The sequence below is a fragment of the Megalopta genalis genome, chromosome 5 (assembly GCF_051020955.1).
Source record: "Megalopta genalis isolate 19385.01 chromosome 5, iyMegGena1_principal, whole genome shotgun sequence".
NCBI classification, from domain to species: domain Eukaryota; kingdom Metazoa; phylum Arthropoda; class Insecta; order Hymenoptera; family Halictidae; genus Megalopta; species Megalopta genalis.
In genome coordinates this window covers 29,572,987-29,587,380 of record NC_135017.1, presented here as the reverse complement: position 1 = coordinate 29,587,380, position 14,394 = coordinate 29,572,987, and the positions used below count along the sequence as shown (strand labels likewise).

The window sequence follows — 14,394 nt, the reverse complement described above, 5'->3', positions numbered from 1 at the left end:
AAACGATAATGTTGAATGATGCATGCCGATGGATAGGTAAACTGCACATGAAATTGAGACTGCACTTTGTAAACCATCTGTCGCGCTAGTGCTTTCGGTGCTAGTGCGATTTGGAATGTGGAGTAATTGTTGTTCGCAGATTAATCGCCAGCTACTATTAATCCCCAGCATAAGGGAGGGTCAAAAAATGCCTAGAGAATATTAAATTATATTTTTGTTTAAAAATACATACTTACGTAATAATATTTTTATAGCTTTTTATACTTTATTTATACATTAAAGTAGATATTTAAATATGTTATTTAACTGTATTGTATAGATAAATATATCTCGAACAGAAAAAAGTAATATTTATAGTACTTTTTCTTACATGAATACAAGATGACCCTCTCATAAGCAGATCTTAAGCCTTCTAATACTTTAAGCGTCTTGGGTTCACATTGAAGTAATTCCTAACGCAAGAGTTGCATTTTAAGAGGTTTCTACTGTTTAAAGATAAAAACTGAAGACACCGCGCGAACTTTAAATGTATTCATTAAATAATTCATTTAATCGTAGAAGACGATTAAATTTTTATCTTTAGCATTTCTTGTTATTCAATATTTGCAATGTAACTGTCTTTAGGAAAATAAATAGCGAAATTTTATTTTAGGAAAATAAATAGCGAAATTTCAGTTTTGATGGAAGTTTAATTCTTAATGATAATCATTTTTTCTTATCGAACAGTTTAAACGCAATGTACTATTTCCACTGAATAGAGGCTTTGATATTGAAAAAAATAAAATTTTTTTACATTAGGTACATATTTCTCGTTATTCACCGATCAAAATGTGAATCGAAAAGTGGCACACATAAAGATCTGGTTTAACGCTCAGTATCAGGGAGATATGAAAGGTGAATCAGAAATGCTGGCAAACGTCGTTGGATTTCTAGGTAGGGGCACTGTTTTCACACGACATTCACGTAGCGCGCTAAAAGGCGAATAGCTTTCAAAGGGGCCACCTGTTTCTAGCTACAGCGAAATAATGACTCTGCAGAAGTGGAAACCTTTTCGCCCGAGACTAAAGGGTACGTTTACGTTGAACTTGCGATAAACGACAAGATCGTCGATGAGAGCGAACCGTGTAGATTCTATTGTTTGTATAAGACCTAACCCAGAGCAACGCGTGCATATTTCTCCATACACCGTCGTGCTTGAAGGTAAAAGTATTTCTCCAGAGTCACTCATCGACAGTCATTGTGTGACTCGTGAGAGTCACTTAACTTAAGTCAAGTGCCTAATATCAACGTCAAACATTCTAGAAAGTTACCGTAGGGAATATTAGTCTTAATTGTTTTGCATTCTAAAAATCCTGGTAACAGTTTTTTCGAATATATTACAATAAAATCAGGTTTCAAAACCTAGTCAAAAATTAGTGTCAACTCAGAGTTGTGCTAATTCAATTGCATTGTAATCGAATTTCATAATTCAAATATTTCTGTTCATTAAATTGCTAATTATATTTATCAAAAGTGTAATTAAAATACAATGCAATTCAAATACAGTGTAATTGAAATACAATGTAGTCAAATTGTAGTGTAATTGAAACACAATGTAACTGAAATGCAGTTCTTCGAATTATATACTTGAATTTTGAAGAAGCGAAGTACATTTCTATGTTTTTTTTTTTAAATTTTCGCCGTATTTTCTTAATCTCTTCATAATTTTAATTCAATTACATCGTAGTTCGTAGTTAATGTAATTTAATTATTTGCTATTATGTAATTTCACTCCAATCGCAATTATGTATCACATTGTAATATAATTGAACGGAGATCTGAATTACGAATTGCAGTGTGATTGAATTATAATGTAACTGTATTACTTCGTAATTATAATTCCTTGAGTAATTCATTTGTAATTCTGCCCAACCCTGGAATCACCCATGTATTTATATGTGACCGATTTATATACGTGGCATCGAACGGGTTAAAAGACTCGATTCACTGAAATCAGGTTATCAGCACAGCTCTATCAATAATGAATTGTTTCGCAGCTATTATCGCCACCTTGCTCGACGCTCTTGTATTTTCTATCGCAGTTCCGACACAAACGTATCCTTTCCGTGCAGTTTCCCGTGCTTTTGTGTGCGGGAGAAAAAGAAGGATCGAATGCTCATTATGTTCTTACACCGCGTAACTTCGACGGTGATTAATCTCTCGGGAAACTTGAACGGTGTACTACAGTAAATGGAGCGTTGATCAATTATTGCGAGAGATTCATAAAACATCAACGAACTTGACGATTAGGATTATTTTTCACTTGTGAAGTTACTGTATCTCGAAAACACGGGAAGAATTCAATTCATCCGACTGTCGTAAACACCTTCTGAAACGATTTACGTTACAAAACTTTTTCGCGTGACAAATGTACCAGCGTCGAATAAAAAAATCATTTAAATAATAATTTATCGTTTCTCGATATTCAGTCGGCGTTAAAAATACATATATCGTTCCCGCACATTTCATACTCGAAACAATTTATCACCGTGACTCCGACGCGGCCTGTTTGCGTTTGTCAATCGAAAAATTACACTCGCGCGAATTCGACTGGCGACAGATTTTCGTTGCCCGAAGTGATGGACGGTCGTTGTTCCATATTTACCGGCGATGATCGTATCTCAAACGATTAGTCGAACAGTGTTCATGCACCTGTTTGGTTCTAACTAGCCGTGCTGATACAACAGGTCGGTGATTTGTCACGCGCTCGTTCTGCCCTGACAGGTACGTTTATTTCTCGATCCACCGATGATTTCGCATCCGTCTCGATCGATATAATATCGATCGGTGACAGGTCTCATTATTAAAACGCGCAACCCACGGTCGAGGACTTGCGAATGCTCGTCGGCCATTGCTTCCAGTCCAATGTCCGTCATATTTCGTGACCGGAAGCGAGTTCAACTGCATTACACGCGTATGAATACTACAATGAATTCGAATCTGTTGCCGCTTCCTGTGATAGCAACGTTATTTCACATTTATTTCATAATTTTCACACGTTCTTTTGTAAAAACTGAAACAGCATTTTTTAATTGACTGAATGATTTCTCTTGATGTAGATAAAGTCAAAAATGATTAGTAGACTTGGTGGATCTTTATGCAAATTTCTATTTTCATATTTAATTTTGTGAAAATCGAAATAAGTTTCTTTAATTGACTGAAACATTTCTTCTGATGGAATTAAAATTAAAATATTATTATTAGACTGCGGATCTTCGTGCAAATTTTCATTTCCACACATGATTTCATAGAAATTAAAATTAATAACAAGTTTCCTTCATCAATTTAAAAGATTAGTAAAAACAGAATAAACATGCTATTACTCCTTTCCAATTTATACGTTTCCTTGAATTAAAAAAATCGCTACATACCATAGCCGAGTAATTCTTGTATTACCGAAATTTGCACACGTCAAAAGTGCATACAGTCCTGTGAAAAATGGTTTACCACTGTAATGTCACTCTGCGTTATAAATAGAACCCTGTCATTCCGTGAAGGGACATCTTATAATTGATGAAATAATTAACCATTTTACGAGATAAAACAGGAATGTGGCTGTTATTTTTATGTTTTGATCATAGGACACAACCGTGACTTGATATTTGAAAGACAACGCTTACCATTATTAAATAAACTCTGAAGTACTTTTCTATTCTTCCATCATTGGGTTAGCTCTGGATTAGGTCCGGGTTACCTATTCATCTATTTTTTTCCCAAGTATTAATTCTTTTATTCCCTTATCCCCGATCCGGTCTTAAAAGTTTGGTTCAGACGCTGCTTCTCTTCGAGTTAGTACATCCCGACGTAACAGAAGATACGTTTGTTTGGTACTCTTGTTCTCGACAAGATAGAATGGACGATCGGATACCTGAACACTTGGAAAATGCGAGCTACTTATTGGAACTGGGGTCTCAGATACGGTGGGAAATCACGTGGAGCATCTCTGGAGGAAGACGGTTCAAAGGAAGTTGAACCGTGCAAACGAGCACGGAGATAAATAGCGAGGGAAACCAATGTGCAACCTGACGAAACAGATCTGCTCCGAAATTGCCTGTAGTACGGACAAATGTGTAGTGCCATTACACTTATTGCACTCCATTTGTTTCATTGCCGGTTTCTTAAAGTTCTGCTACCCCCTACGATTTTCCAATTTTTCTTCTCGGGTCGTCCGTTTAAAGGGCGATAGGTAGAGTGATGTCCACCTTTCTCGGTTTGCTTGCGGCATTCATCATTTTTAGCTTCTTCACGTGGCTTTTGTCTCTGCTGCTTTCTACGCCAGTCATTCCATGTGGATTGCTCTAAGAATCGCCGAAAAAGATTTATCAAAATTGTTTTCAAGTGTGAAATATATTTCCGTGGTAATTATTAGGTCTATCGGAAAGTTCTGTCCGTTTAAGAAACGAAAGGAAATAATAGATTTTTCATAAATTTAGTAATATTCATATTGTACAATATAATTTCCGTCGTTACTTATGACCTCTTGCCAGCGTGATGGCAATTTGTGAGCAACATTTTTCAAAAATATATGTCTCACATGAATATGTGCATATCTATTGAAATTTGCAATGACATTATCAGACAGAACTTTCCGGTAGACCTAATATATTGTGGTTCATTGTGCAAAATAAATATTGTCTAAATTGATTCAAAGAAATTCAAAGAAAGTTAGGTGGAAATGTCATTCTTTTTGTAGCAGTTGTAGTAAGTGGAAAATAATTTAACAATATATTTAAATTCTTCTAACGTTTTTACAGTTTTGTGTTAGATCTGTTCATTTTTGTCATAAATGAATTAAATTCGTATATATATATACAATGATCTTGATGCAAGATAAAAATTGTTTGCACTTGTTTCTTCATTTATCGATTTTAATAAGCTGAAACTAATATGTTGATATACTGTGGAATTCTTCTATCGTGTTTACTGCTTTAAATTGCAGTTACTCGTTTCTATTATAAGTGCATAAAATCCGCAGCCTAATGATCACTGTTATTTAAATTTTATTTGATTTTTCACTATTCAAATTCACAATCGTGGTATGAAGAAACACATAGTTAGATGGAGAATGTGGATAAACTTCTCTTATGATGAAAAATATGGCTCAAAGTTCCGTAGAATTTAAAGTGCCACTAAAAAATTCAAGATTGTGTATGCAACATTCCATATGTATACACCACCCACTGGGTTGTACATTTTACATACAGCCGGGGATGAAACTATTCTATAAATATTTTTCCATTTTAAGGCTTTTTGAATGCAGCAGAAACAATGTTAGTTTCGTACAGAAACAAAAGAAAATAATATAAAGAATAGGAGTATATGTATATCTGTAAACAATTACCATGGGATTATTGAAATGAATAAGATTTGTTGTAACATTGACGAAGATCATAACATCAAATTTTGTGAATTTTAATGTAACTGTTACTGCTGTATGGTAAAATTGTGGTGATTTTCTAATTTACTTGTTAATTAGCTGTTCTTTGATGTGTTCCAGGTATTTCGCCTAATCGCATCATTCCTGGGCTCATCTCATACCTTCATATGATACATCGTATGAGGATATAGTGTCATATATACATACTGTCACAGTCTCATCGACGTCATCATCATCAGTAAGTACCATCCTAGAATCCTACATTTTCTCCTATCGTACAGTGCTTCGAACAGTACATGCCAGCTAAACAAAATCAGTCGTTTGAATTGCAAATGAGTGACTTTTGTCGCTTATGTTGAAGTAAGTTCTGAAATTCATTTTTATTGTATTATATCGAACAAACCGAATATTGCAAGGATTTTTATTAATTAATTAAATGACTTTGATATTGTGAGAATTTTTGGAGCTGATGTCTAGACTAAATGAAGAAATTGAATTTTGAAGAACAGTTCAATTTTTACTGTTAAATATCTCTTGTTATTCAATAGTCCCACTAAACTATGAAATTTCATTTTCGAGGGATGTTTAATTTTTTACCTTAATCATTTTCTGTTATTCAACAGTTTAAATGCAATGCACTATTTCTATTAAATAGACAAATTTAATATTGAAGTAAAATTTTTTAAACTAAATACATACTTCTCGTCATTCACCAATGAAAATATGAAGTACAACTTCCACTAAATAACTAGAATTGTTGAAAAGTGGAAATTATGGGAATTTTTAGAGTTGATGCACTTAACGCGTTAATGGTGCTTCGTTCATATATATTTGCATTCTTTTCGTACTATCGCTAATAAATAAATAATATTATTGAGATAGATATTATATTATAAATAATAATAGTATTGAGATCATCCGCGAGCATGTTCGAGAACAAAATCAATTGCTAATAAACTATGTATTTGATTTCGCGTTGTTTTCGCGCTACTGCAGGTAAAAACCGAGCAAACTACATAAATCTTACCAAAAACGGAAGTATCAATGACGGTTTGGTAGGATTCTCATATGCCAAGTGTAAAATATTGCCAATGGAAGCAGCTGGAAAAGAACGGCGTTAGACCAGCCCCTGCCATGCCAATGATTCATCGATACTTTCTGTTCGACCGGAATTTCCCGTTCTTCGTGAAGTATGTACGTAGTAAAGTAATGCCACGAATAGTTCACAAGCCCATGTGTGCTCCATGAGTTGTCAAATCCAAACTCATTAAATTTTTCCACTTACTCAATATACATAGGGTGTTCTAGTTCTCTTCGTAATATTCCAGCATATTTAATTAAAAATAAGGAAAAAATATTGTATGAACGTAGGTCGTATAATTTCTAGCATCTTGAAAATCGTGTGCATTTTTCTAACATTTTTAAAAATTGTAAGAACTGCATTAAGATGCAGACATATAATTCTGTGCGTTCTTACAATTTTTAAAAATGTTAGAAAAATGCACACGACTTTCAAGATGCTGGAAATTGCATACGATCTTCAAAGATGTTAGAAAATGCACACGGTTTTTACAGATGTTCAGACATGCACACGACTTTTAAAGACGTTCAAACATGCACACGATTTTTAGAAATATGGTAAACCAGTATTCGCGAATGGAGGTGCAGTTATAAAATACGATTACATGTATCCATGTATCCATTGTGCAGTTATAAAATACGATTACATGTATAGACAATGAAACGAACGGGATCATTTTCATTTAGGTCATTTTTATTATACGATATACGGCAACTATAAAATCTCTAGGATAATTGCAATTATAATAGTTTGCCCATTATTTTTTCGTAAAAGAAATGGATTGGTATTTTTCGCTTTCGTGAAGGTTAGATCTTTAATCGAATTCGGGTTTGCAGATCTTTTTTTGCGTGATTCATATGTGTCACAAAATGAGATCTTCATGATATTACAGATTATGTATGTACAAGTTTTCATGTTATCTGAAAAAATGGAACTCGCTTATTTAAATACAACACATGTTGTATAATAAATCTCTTCTGAGATTTTCCGAATAAATAATACATAAATGAAACAAATTTGCTTTTTGTTCGAAACTAGTCGAAATCGACGCTTATTGTCTCGCGCACTACGACAAACAAAAGGCAAACAAAAAAAACTGCAGCCGTCGAAGCTGTTGATACATGCGTTTAATAGACTCCGCAAGGTATAACTAAAAATAATTTCTATCGCGTCCGATAAAAGATAACACGCCGTAGTAGTATTCATTATTTTAAGCTTTCAGTAGCTCTCCATGGCAAATGTACGGTCGGTTTATCGACCAAGCCGGTCGACCCATATCCGTGGCATTATTGTTTAATGACTTCTCGTCTTCGTTGGGGTCGAAAAATAGGATCCCCTGTGGTTAAATTTGTTCCGAGCCTTTCAGTGCCGCGTCAGCATCGAAACATTCTCACGCGGAACCCGAGAAAGTTCACCCGGAAAATCTAATCTCGCTTTCCTTTCCATCGCGATTTAAACACCGCCGGAAGAACTGCTGCAGAATGGCACGAATTAAAATTTCATGCCGTCGGAGGAAACAGCTCTGCAGTCGACTTTACACGTAACGCGATCTAGTTCAGTCATCGATAAATGTCTCTTCATAAAGTCTACGTTGACACGGATAAAAATGCAAAGGCATATCGAATGCGGAGGCCCGAGACGCTTGTTTCGCGCTCGATACTCGCCTTCGTTTCATCTTGCTGGGACATCTTACCGGTTTCGTTCCGAAGGCTTGGTATTTCATTGGCGTTACTTCGTTCTTTGCTCGTTGATCGATGCTGTACTATTAGCGAAGCATTCGTAAGTATGTTATTCAAATTTAGTACGTTTAGATGGTCAGTTCAGATAGGTTCATTTGGGGTCACTATATTTCGCAACAAATACGATACATTGAAATGATCTCGTTAGTCAGCAGAAAATATGAACTTCTCGTACAAAACAAACAATTACTATGCAAAGTGATGATTAATAAAAAAAATTGACTTTATTAACGTCTTCAAGTGTGTAGAATGTTATGTCAAAACGATATTTCGAAATTCGAACATTTTGCGACTGATGCTAAAGTTTAAGAAATCCTACTTTATCGGAGATAAAACTTGTCTGAAAACTTCTTTTCTTCTTTTCTCGAAACTACATTTTCCAAATCTGATCGTCGCCAAATCTCCGGAACTATACGTACGATTTATTTCAAATTTTATGGAGATATTCTGCATATAGTATTCTACAATGTAGCATATGATATTTTTCGATACGACAATTATTAAATTTTTTAGAAGCATTTAAAGTTGATTCTTTCAAAACCATGAAGTTTTCAAAAAATCGTAGACTATATTTTAGATAATAGTTTCTAGTTTATGAATTAACAACATGTTTTCAATGCAGACGTTCTCGCAAATATAAAACAAAAGAAACATTTACAACATGTTAAAATACTGTTGCATTATTTTCAGCAGTATCAAATTATTAAAGGAAGGCAAGCATGATGAAGCCAAGCAAAATGAACGATAATAATAATAATAACGTCATGGCACCGGATTATAAAGAACACCTAAAAATAGATTTTAAATATATGTTCAACAACAATGAAATCCAATAGTTTTAAATAATTGGATTCAGCGCTGTAACAACGGTAAAGACCTGAGTAATTTGACAACAATTTTTCAAGCCTGCTTGATTTCTTGGCTTGATAGTCGTGCACGAAAGTGGTAGACGAAATGTAGGTGGAAAATTATTTTATTTTCCGTTCTCGTGAACTCTGTTAATTGTCGATCAAAGATCAGCGGGCACGGAATCGGCGATTAAGCGGCGTGAATAGACGATTACGTTTGAAAACGGGCGAATCGATAAAATTTCTCGTGCCTTTAACGAGCGCAATTATCTTCGAACGTCCTGGAATCGAGATATCGATTCCTTTCTATAAGCGAAACCCGCGTCGCGTCGGCTCATGCTGTTCGTGTCTCTTTCATCATCCGGTTCCGAGCGTGCTCCACCATCGAGGAGTTTCGAAACACCTCTGAATATGTCTTCTCCTCTGTCAGTTGACACTCTTTTGTCCGAGAAAATAGAAACAATTCCGTTCGCGGGTAACGCAGACGCGTCGGCTAGTATAGCCAATTATTGTTGGATAACCAGTTACTGTGCCTTTTGTTTATTTTAAAGCATAATTAACTTTATATTTATCGTGAAAGACGTATCAAATTTTTTTATTTGAATTCAATTAATTGTTCTTTTGATAAAATTAATTAATTTTTTTAAACGCCACAAAAATGGTTTCAATTTTGTGATACTGTATTCGCGAAATTTTCTGCAAAACTTAGGAAGAAGCTTAATGAAAGTACTGAACAAATGAAGATGAGTATTCAGTAATATAAATTGTTCTACGTACGATATCGCAGTGTTAATTGTATTAATAAAACGTATTAAGGTTACGGAAAAACTAAACAGTAAGTATTTATATGAATCTTTGTTTTTAATTTCAATTTCGGTAGTTTATTTACTGTGCACAGTAACTGAACCCATTTTTCATTCGATGCGTTAGTTACAGTGTACAATAAGTGAATCTATTTTTCACTCGATGGGTTAGTTACTGTGCTGTTTATCAGGCCTACATAACCTCAAATCTTAAATCATCTCTTTCATATTTCTAAAGAGGAGAAATACAAATACAAAGTTTTGTTGAAGCAGTCTAATTCTAATGTGAATTTTTAAATAACTTATTATTATATTGAATTTTTTGAAAATTCATATATTCATATATTCATACTTTTATAAAATTTATGAAAGTATGTTAAGTATTATATTTGTGTTGTGCACAGTTATTGAGGCTCAGTATTCAAAGAGGGAATGCAGTAATTGAAGCACAATATTTAAGGAGCCAGCAGAGTAACTTAAGAAGTGTCATTTAAACTGCTGAAGTTGTGTTTAACAGCGAAAACTCCTGAAGTCCGCCAACAGGCCACTGTAATTGGCTCATCTGCCCTATCCGTAGCTCTACGACATCCGAATACGTACGCCGAAATGTCGGTTTCATTTATTCTGGGCAGTTTTCCAGGAAACACATCTCTATATTAAACAACGATGACGTGTACACTTCTTTGTGCCTCGAATACACTTAAGCTTATCGAAAAATCTGTACCAGTTTTGCGAACCGAGTTACGGTACCTTTGAGTTCGGATGTAGGGTGAGTCGCGAATCGCGACGTTCATTTCTGGTTATATACTAGCATCAGTCTATACATGACGTATAGATTGCGGATTCCATGAATTTATGGCAGAATCGACTGGAAATAGGGTAAATCTGCCGGTCGTAACCACATTAAGGATTTATATGAATTTCAACGTAAATATCCTTCAAGTTTTTTGTATCGTATAAGAAATTGCACAAGTTTTAGTAGATTGTTTAATCCTCGGACTGCGGACCATTTTCACAATTATGCAATGGACGATGTTTGTAATGATTCTCAGCTTTATTCAACATTTTTTCCAAATATTATATTATTATATTAATTTCCAAACATTATATTTATATTAGTTTCACAGTTCAAACATAGTTATTAGTCTTTTTGTTGTTCCTAATGTAACCTTGACATTTACTTAATGGAATTGCCGAAAATTCCACACAGTTCCACAGGTCCTTTACAAAGAATACTTTGTGGTGTAAAAGAAAATGATTTCTCCATTAATTGTTCTTCATTAATACATTTTATTAATATATTTTATTTATACATACACAATGTATTAATATATTTCTTCGTCTTTAATGATTTCTCTAGTAGAAAAAGACGATTACTATTTCTTGTATTTTTACTTTCATTTCTAGACTTTGATGACACAAGAATTTGTATCAATTTCAAAGAAATTAATAACATTCGTATCTGGTTTTATGAAACATTCCGACTTGTTATTATACCTAAAAGGGTCAATTATTTCGCTCAAATAGTAATCTATATCTATAATAATCTATCTATAATAATCTATATCTATAATAGTAATCTATATCAAATAGTAATCTATATCTGCTTGTTGAAATGTCTCGAACAATGTTACACCAGAAGAAAAATATGAATAGTTAAAGTTGAGAAAATTGAAAGTTGCGAAGAAGGACGAGCTTCGACTGCATTTCAATCGTGTTTGCATGAAGAAAAGAAATACAGTTAACAGATATAATCTGATTCGCAGGACAACGGACCCCTAAAAGTCTACAAAAACGTACTAAAACATGGAAAACTCGGAGTCATGTTTAATGTAGAACCTCGACTGCATTTTAGGTATAGATACACACGTATTGTTTCAGCATGAAAATTAATCTTGTAGCATCTACAATGTACACCCACGCAGTATTGGGGGAATAAACCCAATTACAAATCTTCGGGGAAATCTGGTCTGGAAAGTTCATGGGAACCGCTGGCGATGTAATTCGTTCAACGAAATAACAGACAAGGATTAAACAGTGATTGATGAATTTTGTTTCATCGGTAAGAGACGTCAAACAAGTGAAAAGTGTCGACGAGCTTGTTTTCAGTTTCACGTGCCGCGGTGTAATTATAAGGGAAAAGCCAAGCGAATATTTTCATTGACTGTTTTTCCGAACCTCGAGCTATACACAGAAATGTCCTTTGCGATTAGTGTTGCTCTTCGTGCGGCCATTAGAATATGTCGATACTCCATCAGCGTCCGCTGACATTCGACAATGTCCTCGTCTTCCAGCCAGATCCAATCGAACTCAATTTCACATATCAACGCTTACAATTCTGGGATCTCGAAATCAAACGTTCCGATTACTCGGACCGATTATATCCGTCGCGTTTCCTTCCGATGACCTTATTTATGAGGGTTCACGGCGCAAGCAGTTTTAATCCTGCGATGAATATTCCCAAGGAACAGTGGCAGTATCCTAAAGTCGACACGTTCCTAACGCTTCATCTGCCAACAGCTTTCTGATACAGTAATTGGCTTGTTTTTATAGTTACAAATTGTCAACAACTATAAAAACGAGTTGCAAGGCTCGAATAATCGTATCTCCTCTTACCAAATTGTCCATTTTTGTGCACAATCTGAGCGTCAATTAGGGAGACATTATTGAAGTTCCTTTAAAAAGAACACAATAGATTTGTAACAATGAAATAATCTTGAGACTGCATTAGTAAAATTGGATAACAAGTTAATTAATTTAATAAAAATAATTATATATATAATAACTGTCTAGATATCTGGAATAAAAAGAACACGATAGATTTGTAACAATGAAATAATCTTGAGACTGCATTAGTAAGATTCGATAACAAGTTAATAATCTAATAATAATAACAAGTTGACTAAAAATTAATTTGGTTTAATCCAGTTACAGTTTTATGTAGTAGTTCAACAATCAACAATTATAAAAATGATCAGCGATGCTCGAATGATCGTACCTCCTCTTCCCAAATTGTCCATTTTTGTGCACAATCTGAGCGTCAATTAGGGAGACATTACTGTACTTCCTTTAACACTGTCATTTTTACGCTGCCGTGCACAAGTATTTCGACGCTGGGTAAGATACGATCAAAAATTTTATAACTTTATTTGATCGGTACACAGGGTGGGTGAAAAATCGTGGTACAGGGGATGATTCTACATGTAGAAGTAAGTAGAGAAAAAGAGTAACATTTTTGCATTTATACTGCGTTTTCAAGAAAAATAAGTTTGAAGATCCTTCAGGTTTGTATGGCTTGTAGTATTAGGTCTACCGGAAAGTTCTGTCCGATAGTGTCACTTCAAGTTTCAATCCATATGCACATGTTGATTTGAGACATATATGACTATCTCTCTTTATCATTGCATTTACACACATGTTCTCTCCTGAACAAACTGAAACAAAGATGTCTCATGTCATTATTAAGTGAGACGCGATCGTGAAAACATGGCTACCGATGATAATGCCAGACCACATGCTGCTTTGGCGACTCGTCAGAAAATCGCAGAGCTAGGCTGGGAAATTCTGTCGCATCCACCATACTCCCCAGACCTAGCACCCTCCGATTGTCACTTGTTTCTCTCTTTGCAAAACTTTTTACAGGAAAAAAATTCAAAACTGAAGCTGATGCCAACCAAGCACTAGTTGAGTTCTTCGTCTCTAAAAATAAATCATTTTTTAAAAATGGCATTTACAAGTTGCCATCACGCTGGCAAGAAGTCATAAGTAACGATGGAAAGTATATTCTACAATAAATATTATTAAATGTATGAAAATTGTGTTATATTTCAATTCAAAAACGGATAGAACTTTCCAGTAGACCTAATACAATGAGAAGTAGAACTGGTATGTGATGGTCAGACGCACTACTTGATTCCTATTTAATAGCATTATTTCTGTGACCTATTTCTTCTCCGAAACGGAGTCTTAAATGAAAAAATGTTATCCCTTTTTATGACTTATTTTTGTACGTAGAATCATCCCCTGGCCGATTGTGCCATGATTATTCACCCAACCTGCATGCTCGCATACAATGAACATTTATGAGTTCTATTAAAGCGTTCACAGTGTACGATGTGTCGATGGCTGAAAATGTTCGCAATACATTAATGAAAATTACTAAATATAGCGTTGATCTACTTAAAATGATATATGTATATAGTATTTTATGTTTATTGAACAATAAAGAATAAATGCAGTCACTTTTATTCTTTCAAAAATGGCGTAGTTATCACAATTTATCAAATTATTGTCCCTAGAGATTTGTAAACATTTAAATATTTTTATCGTCTGAGAAATGAATGAAGTGGTTGGTTGAATCCATTAATCTGATAACGAACTCCGGTTATTTGAACGAAAAGTTACAAGTGGTCGGTATAATCAACGGACTCCCACTACCATACATATGAAGCTATCCGGTTATGTGAACTGCTCGTCTCCCGCTGAGTTCATATAAATGGAGTTCTAC

At 34.5% G+C, this 14,394-nt stretch overlaps 1 protein-coding gene across 2 annotated transcripts in view; it reads left to right on the top strand.

Moving 5' to 3' along the window:
- Nucleotides 1-14,394, top strand: part of LOC117222439 (uncharacterized) — a 291,172-nt gene that overhangs the window by 58,065 nt on the left and 218,713 nt on the right. Inside the window, exon 2 of one of the 2 annotated variants that reach the window (XM_033474137.2) lies at nucleotides 5,537-5,654. The exons of the other annotated variant lie outside the window; for it this stretch is intronic. The gene's annotated coding sequence lies outside the window, so the exon portion shown is untranslated. The remainder of the gene's footprint in view (nucleotides 1-5,536; nucleotides 5,655-14,394) is intronic. 2 annotated transcript variants of the gene reach the window in all.